Below are 8666 nucleotides of genomic sequence, written 5' to 3'. Positions count from 1 at the left end.
GGGTGAGGGAACTTCCCGCCAACCTCACAAAATGGTGGCCGCCCTTCTTCACCCGCAGTCTCTCTCTCTCTCTCCCCTGTGGTGTATGTAACCTGTTCCACCTTAAGAGAACTTAAGCCTGTTCCACCTTAAGAGATGTACTACTTTCTCTGGCTGCTGTATACGTAATACCGATGGTGACCACCGGTATACAAGTACTGTGTAGTGATATTGTATTTAGTATAGTCCTGACCTCCAACTAGTAAAGACCTGTTGAACTTTATTCTTGTAGTCTGTGTCAGTAATTAATCTTAATACAACTGGAACACACAGACTTAACAGTGGCGACGAGTCCGATTCTTACCCTGCGGCAGTTTATATCCACGGCGGCTTCGTCCACAGAACGGGCGTCGAAGAGAGGCATCCACCCTCATCACCCTGCTGGAAGACACGTCGCGCGGCAGGCATCAAGAACCCGGAGTGCAGAAGATATCCTGAACTCGAAGCCTCCATCAGCGGCAGTCAGCTATCTTCTTTCTACCTCGGCGGTGGGTAAGCCGGTCAGCGACGCGAGCAGAAAGTCGTCCGCGTTGGCTGTACAGACGGGGGGAGGAAGACGGAGGAATAAGGGCGGTGAGATCGATCGCGACCGGAGATAAGGGCCGGGCCGCGTTCGGGCCGAAAGGCGCAGCGCGGGGACATCGATCGCGGCTGGTGATAAGGGCCGGGCCGCTTTCGGGCCAAAAAGGCGCAGCGTCTGGGGCGACTGAAGGCGCGAGAGCCGCCGTGAAGGCGAACGCAGCCGGTGCTAATAACCGGGCTGCAAGAAGGGCTGCGAGGCGCGACATCGGGGAAGCGCGAATGCCCGAGGGAGCCGCGGTGAAGCGGAGACAGCGTCGGGGGAGTTACTAACCGCTGGAAAAGGGGAGCAGCAGCGTCACGCCAAACGCCATTGCAGCCAGTGGGTGAAGACCGCCAAGCGCGGGAAAACCGCCATTTTGTAGGCGGAGGACGAAGACAAGAGTGGGAAGCCGCCATCTTGGGATAAAATAAATTGCAATGATGCCTAAACATGGGAACATTGATACCTTTGATAGTGACATCGAGGATTGGGCCATGTATGTAGAACGCATACAAAATTATTGTAAAGCAAATAAAATCCCAGATGCAGAGAAAGCACTAACTTTATTGAACTTAATGGGTGCAAAGACATACGGGCAATTGAAACACCTTTTATCACCAGATGAACCGGCGGATAAGACGTTCGAGGAGATTGTTACTGTCCTGAAAAATCATCTAAACCCCACACCGCTGATGCTAGCGGAACGATTTAAATTTTACAGCAGAAGGCAGCTGAAGGATGAAAGCAATGCTGAATATTTAATGGAATTGCGTAAGCTAGCAAAGTACTGTCAGTTTGGAACGGGACTGACAGAAGCGCTAAGAGATAAATTTGTGTGTGGATTATTAAAAGAAGATACACAAAAGCGACTGCTCGAGGAGAATGAGCTGACGCTTGAGAAAGCGGTCACTATGGCAGCAGCACACGAAGTCGCAGCGAGAGGCACGGCAGTAATGCAGTTACGGTCACCGGAACTCAGTACAAATAAATTGGGTTTGAGTACTGTAAAATGTTATCGTTGTGGAAAGACAACACACGATCAGAACCAGTGTTGGTTTAAAAACCAAGAATGCAGAACGTGTGGCAGGCTTGGCCACATAGCTAAAGTATGCCGGTCAGGAAAGAAGACCAGCAACAAAAAGTCACCGCAAGGAAAATACATAAAGGTGCACAAGGTGACAAAGACCAGTTCGAACGAACAGAAGTCAGATTCAGACGCTAGCAGTAATGAACTGGGTAGCTTAAGAGTACACAACGTTGGTAAGGATGCAGATCTCCAGACAATTTGGGTCACTCTTCAGATAGCAGGAGTCCAAGTAAAGATGGAATTGGACACTGGATCGGCATTGACGGTCATGAATAAGAAAGATTACAAAAGGTTATTCCAACATATTCCCCTACGGGATACGGAGATTATATTGAAAACATACACGGGGCAAAGAGTGTACCCCATCGGAAAGATAGAGGTAAAAGTGGTCCACAAGGGCGAAGAAAGCCAAGTAATGGACTTATATGTGCTACCTGAAGGAGGTCCACCACTACTGGGACGGGAGTGGATTAGGAAAATGAATATGGACTGGCACTCCTTAAAAGCACTAACGGTAGATTCCGGGGAAACAGGTGTCAAACCTAAACGATTGTCCAAAATATTGGATGATGCTAAAGAGGTGTTCCAGCAAGGACTGGGAACACTGAAAGGAATTACGGCAAACATCAAGATTGATGAACATGCACAACCAAAATTTTTCAAAGCCAGACCGGTACCCTATGCAATACGACCTACTGTAGAAGCGGAACTGGAAGCGCTAGAACGTTCAGGTGTACTGTCTAAGGTAGATTGGAGTGAGTGGGCTACGCCCATTGTTCCCGTTATGAAACGTCCTTCGAGCAACAAGCCAGGAGAACCAGGGAAGGTTCGCATCTGTGGAGATTTCAAGATCACCGTTAATCCGGTGCTTCACACGGTGCAGTATCCGCTTCCGCGGATTGAGGATATTTTTGCTTCGTTGTCTGGCGGGAAACACTTCACCAAGATAGACCTGGCGCAGGCGTACTTGCAGATGGAGGTTGAAGAAGAGTCACGCCAGTACCTCACGATCAACACGCATAGAGGTTTGTACCGGTATAATAGGCTGGTTTTTGGAGTGGCATCGGCTCCGGCAATTTGGCAGAGGGCCATGGAGCAGGTATTACAGGGAATTCCAGGCACACAATGTTACCTGGACGATATTCTGATTACAGGTGATGGTGATGAAGAACACCTCGCAAACTTGGAACTGGTGCTCAACAGACTGAAAGAGTATGGACTTAGAGTTAATCGGCAGAAATGTGAGTTCTTTCAGAAGCGGATCTCGTACTGTGGTCATGTCATTGACCGGGAGGGGCTTCATAAGTCTCCTGACAAGATAGAGGCAGTTGTAAAGGCTCCCGCTCCGGATAATGTCTCACAGTTGAGGTCGTTTCTGGGATTGATTAACTATTACCATAAGTTTCTACCGAATCTATCCACAGTACTGCACCCGCTGAACGCTCTTTTACAGAAGGGGGTACCATGGGAATGGAGCGAAAACTGTAAGAAGGCATTTCACAAAAGCAAAGAATTGATCACCTCAGAGGAAGTGTTGGCTCACTTCAACCCGACACTGCCTATTCGGTTGGCTTGTGATGCTTCTCCATATGGTATTGGGGCAGTACTCTCACACAAGTTGCCAAATGGCACGGAAAGGCCAGTCGCGTTTGCATCCAGATCATTGACCTCCGCTGAGCGCAACTATGCACAGATCGATAGGGAGGCTCTCAGCCTTGTATGGGGAGTGAAGAAGTTTAATCATTACCTGCAGGGCCAAAAATTCACACTTCTGACAGACCATCAGCCGTTGGTATCCATTTTTAACCCTAAGAAGGGTGTTTCGGTGATGGCAGCACAGCGACTCCAGAGATGGTCCCTTTTCCTAGGGGCACATCAATATCAAATAGAATTCAAAGGTACAAAGCAGCATGGCAATGCTGATGGGCTGTCGTGCCTGCCACTACCTGAAGCAGAAGAGACGACGAAAGTTGACCCTGTTGAGTTATTTCATTCGACCATCATCGAGTGTTTACCAGTCACCAATGCAAGTATTGAAAGAGAAACCAGGAACGACCCGACACTGTCCCGAGTTTACGAGGTGACAGTGAAGGGATGGCCAACACATGGCGATCCTCTGTTACCGGCATTCTCGGCAAGGCGAGACCAGCTGTCCGTCTGCCATGGTACTTTGATGTACGGGACAAGAGTGATTATTCCTCCCAAGTTACGGGAAAGAGTTCTAAAGGAACTGCATGAAGGTCATCTGGGGGGAGTTAAGATGAAAAGTCTTGCTAGGGCTTATGTATGGTGGCCGGGCATTGACCAACAGATAGAGGAGTTGACAAAAAGCTGCGCTGGGTGCCAAAAAGTGCAAAATGCACCTCCGATTGCACCGCTACACCCATGGGAATGGCCTTCAGCCCCATGGCAATGCGTACATATTGACTTTGCTGGTCCATTCATGGACTCCATGTTCCTAATTGCGGTGGACGCACATTCCAAATGGCCAGAAGTGATCAAGATGAATACCACTACTTCAGAAAAGACAATTGCGGTGTTAAGAACAATATTCGCAAGGAACAGATTGCCAGAACAGATATGTTCGGACAACGGGCCACAGTTCGTGTCGGAAGAATTCCAAAAATTCTTAAAGAAGAATGGGGTGAAACATTATACCTCTGCCCCATATCATCCGGCGACAAACGGGTTGGCCGAGAGATTTGTCCAAACATTCAAAAAGGCAATAAAGGCCATGAACGATGATCAGATTCCGTTACAACACAAGGTGGACAATTTCCTAATGGCATATCAAAACGCCGCTCATGCAGTGACTAACCAAAGTCCTGCCATGATGTTTTATAACAGGAGGTTGCGGTCCAGGTTGGACTTGTTAAAACCAAATGTGCGGAGGGAAGTGGAAAACAAACAGTTCCGGCATATTAATAACAAGTCCACTCGAAGTTTCGACGTAGGACAACCAGTGTTGGCAAGGGGCTATGGAAACGAAAAATGGCAGTCTGGAACAATTCGGGCCAGACGAGGACCTCTGATGTACACAGTAGATGTTGGTAACAATGTGATAAGGCGTCATGCGGATCAACTGGTAGAATCAAGAGCAAGGGTCGAACCCATGGTTGCGACAGAGACAACTGTGGAAGACGTTAATGAACCTAAAGCATCTACCTCGGCAGGGACTGTACCTGATGATGACGTCCAATACATAGGAAACCAACAAGAAGAGTCACCTCAGCAACAAGAATCAGAGACCACTGAAAGGCATTATCCAAACCGAATCAGAAGGCCTCCTGAGAGACTGAACCTTTGAACTGTTTATACCTGAAGTTATATATGTATATATGTTATTATGTTATGTTAAATGGGGATATGACTGTTAAGCTAAAAAGGGAGGATTGTGGTGTATGTAACCTGTTCCACCTTAAGAGAACTTAAGCCTGTTCCACCTTAAGAGATGTACTACTTTCTCTGGCTGCTGTATAAGTAATACCGGTGGTGACCACCAGTATATAAGTACTGTGTAGTGATATTGTATTTAGTATAGTCCTGACCTCCAACTAGTAAAGACCTGTTGAACTTTATTCTTGTAGTCTGTGTCAGTAATTAATCTTAATACAACTGGAACACACAGACTTAACATCCCCCCCCCAGTCTCTCTCTCTCTCTCCCCCCAGTTTCTCTCTCTCTCTCCCCCCCAGTCTCTCTCTTTTCCCCCCAGTCTCTCTCTCTCTCTCTCCCCCCCAGTCGCTCTCTCCCCCCAGTCTCTCTCTCCCCCCCCAGTCTTTGTCTCCCCCCCGTCTCTCTCTTCTCCCCCCAGTCTCTCTCTTGATCCCCGGGCCTCTCTGCCCCCCCCCAGTCTCTCTCTCGCTCTTTCCCTCTCTCTCTCCTTCCCACACAGACAGACAGACAGACAAACTCATTTATATATATAAAAATTATTTCTACTTTTTTCATAACAACATGCCCTCAAAAAACCCTCGGCACCACTGGGCACTCCAGCTGGTGTTACAATAAAAGGATATATAAATAAAATGCTCCAAGTTATTTCCCTTATTTATCTCGTTCTAGCGTTAGAATGACCTCTCCCTCTAGCACCGTAGTCAACAGCCTTGTGACAACCAGGTACAGTATGTAAACATTAAACATTGGATTCACCCCAATTTCCAGTGTAGAGCTGCAACATTCAGACCAGGTAGGTCCAGGTTTAAACCCTGGCCTCGAGGAGTGAGAATTGCATGGTAACCCACTGAGCCACCCAATTTACCTCTCATCAACTTTGAATGACTTGGATTAAGAGTGAGATTATTATTGTTGTATCGATCAGATGCTGGAAGATTCGCGAATAACTAAAAAATAAAGTTGCTAACCTTTTAACCTTTCTCCTGACAAAGCATCCTTCCATTATGTTCAGATTCCACAATGAAACTTGTAACTCTTAAATTCACTTAATTCTGCCCATCCACCATTCGGGGCTGCCTCTTCCAACAGCTTACTTGCTCTGGTGACTAGGACACAAGGATCTGTTGACTGATACGTGATCCTTCTCTCCCTCCATGCTCCAACTCCTCTCAGTCCTCGTTGCGACCCTTTATGTCTGCATTTGATTGATATTATTATCATTGTGCCTCTGAACTGTCCTCTCTTGTTCACACAAAGCTTTGAATACGCCATCCTACTCACTTTTCACCGCTTACATCTTCACTGCGTTGAAAAGTCATGCCGCCTATTCAAATCATTCCTTCCCAAAGCCTCCAAATCTCCTTCCCTCGCTTCAATCCAGTCTTTTAAACCCAAATTTAATATCATCTAGCCACTACATCCTAACCTATCTAATTTTCTCTCTTAGTCCTTACAACGTGGGTGGTTTCTTGCACCAACACGTGGACCATCTCCCTTCATCTCTCTTCGCCCCAGTTCCTCAATCATATTAAAACAGATGGAATGAATTTCATTAAATAGGAGACATTGTCATATCATTTCTAAATCATCCAGCATTTAATGAGACATTCTGTTCTCAAAAACTTTTCCACGAGGATATTAACTTCTCCTCTTCCCCCTTCAGGACTCTCAACAAGAATAGGAACTCAACCTTTCAGTGATTGTGCACATGCACCGATGGAGATGAGCATTCAGAAGACTGCGTGGTGGAAGCTTCAATACTGACATTTTCTCTATAATGAACAAATCGCCCTTTTAGTGTCATTCAGATTATTACGCACATTATTTCATGCATCAAGCAAAAGTCAGCAGATAGTGCGTGGGAGTAGCTGAAGCTTTGACATTTCAGATACCCATCCTGGTTTTGCATAGCCTTGCTGAGTCGGCAGTCATGGTTCTGAACCTCCTCTATAGGTTGGCACGCTGCCCTCTCAATTCGTAGGACCTCAGCCAAAAGCCAGCCTAGATCTACTAAAATGTGTCCTCACAGCAGGTACAGAAAGTCCAACAGCAGCACCTGCTGGAAGGGCTGTATAAGATGGAATAGAAAGTAATTACGAGTCAACACTTAGCCCAGTACTGAATCTTTGCAACTTTGAGTCTGTGCCCAATACTCCCCATATCATCATGTGGCCTTCTCACAAATAAGCTCGAGAACCAGCTAGTTGCTGCACTCATTCCGATATATGTGACAGCTATTGAAATTTTCTTTAAAAGCAGACCAGCTGCCTGATCATAGAACCATAGCAATTTACAGCACAGAAGGAGGCCATTCGGCCCATCTTGTCCGTGCCGGCCGACAAAGAGCTCTCCACCCTAATCCCACTTTCCAGCACTTGGTCCGTAGCCCTGTAGGTTACGGCACTTCAAGTGTATATCCAAGTACTTTTTAAATGTGATGAGGGTCCCTGCCTCTACCATTCTTTCAGGCAGTGAGTTCCAGACCCCCACCACCCTCTGGGTGAAAACATTTCTCCTCAAATCCCCTCTAAACCACTGACCAATTACTTTAAACCTATGCCCCCTGGTTATTGACCTCTCTGCTAAGGGAAATAGGTCCTTCCTATCCATTCTATTTAGGCCCCTTATAATTTTATACACCTGTTAGGTCCCCTCAGCCTCCTCTGTTCCAAAGAAAACAACCCCAGCCTATCCAATCTTTCCTCATAGCTAAAATTCCCCAGCACAGGCAACATCCTCGTAAATCTCCTCTGCACCCCCTCTAGTGCAATCACATCTTTCCTGTAATGCGGTGACCAGAACTGTACACAGTATTCTAGCTGTGGCCTAACTAGTGTTTTATACAGTTTAAGCATAACCTCCCTGCTCTTATATTCTATGCCTCAGCTAATAAAGGCAAATATCCCGTATGCCTTCTTAACCACCTTATCTACCTGTCCTGCTACCTTCAGGGGTCTGTGGACATGCACTCCAAGGTCCCTCTGATCTTCTGCACTTCTCAGTGTCCTACCATTTATAGTCTATTCCCTTACATTGTTAGCCCTCCCCAAATGCATTACTTCACACTTCTCTAGATTGAATTCCATTTGCCACCATTCTGCCCACCTGACCAGTCCATTGATATCTTCCTGCAGTCTGCAGCTTTCTTCTTCATTATCAACCACACGGCCAATTTTTGTATCATCTGCAAACTTCTTAATCATTCTTCCTACATTCAAGTCCAAATCATTGATATATACCACAAAAAGCAAAGGATCCAGTACTGAGCCCTGTGGGACCCCACTGGAAACAGCCTTCCAGTCACAAAAGCACCCTTCAACCATTACCCTTTGTTTCCTGCCTCTGAGCCAATTTTGGATCCAACTTGCCGCTTTGCCTTGGACCACATGGACTTTTACTTTCACGACCAGTCTGCCATGCGGGACCTTATCAAAAGCCTTGCTAAAATCCATATAGACTACATCAAATGCACTAACCTCATCGACCCTCCTTGTTACCTCCTCAAAAAATTCAATCAAGTTAGTCAATGGCTAGAGGCATTGCCCAGTTGGGCATTCCAACATAGAGCCAAGGATGGTGTCA

The sequence above is a fragment of the Somniosus microcephalus genome, chromosome 14 (assembly GCF_052327205.1).
Source record: "Somniosus microcephalus isolate GS21.2 chromosome 14, FLI_Smic_1.0, whole genome shotgun sequence".
In the NCBI taxonomy this organism is placed as follows: Eukaryota; Metazoa; Chordata; class Chondrichthyes; order Squaliformes; family Somniosidae; genus Somniosus; species Somniosus microcephalus.
Note: the sequence above shows the minus strand (reverse complement) of the source record.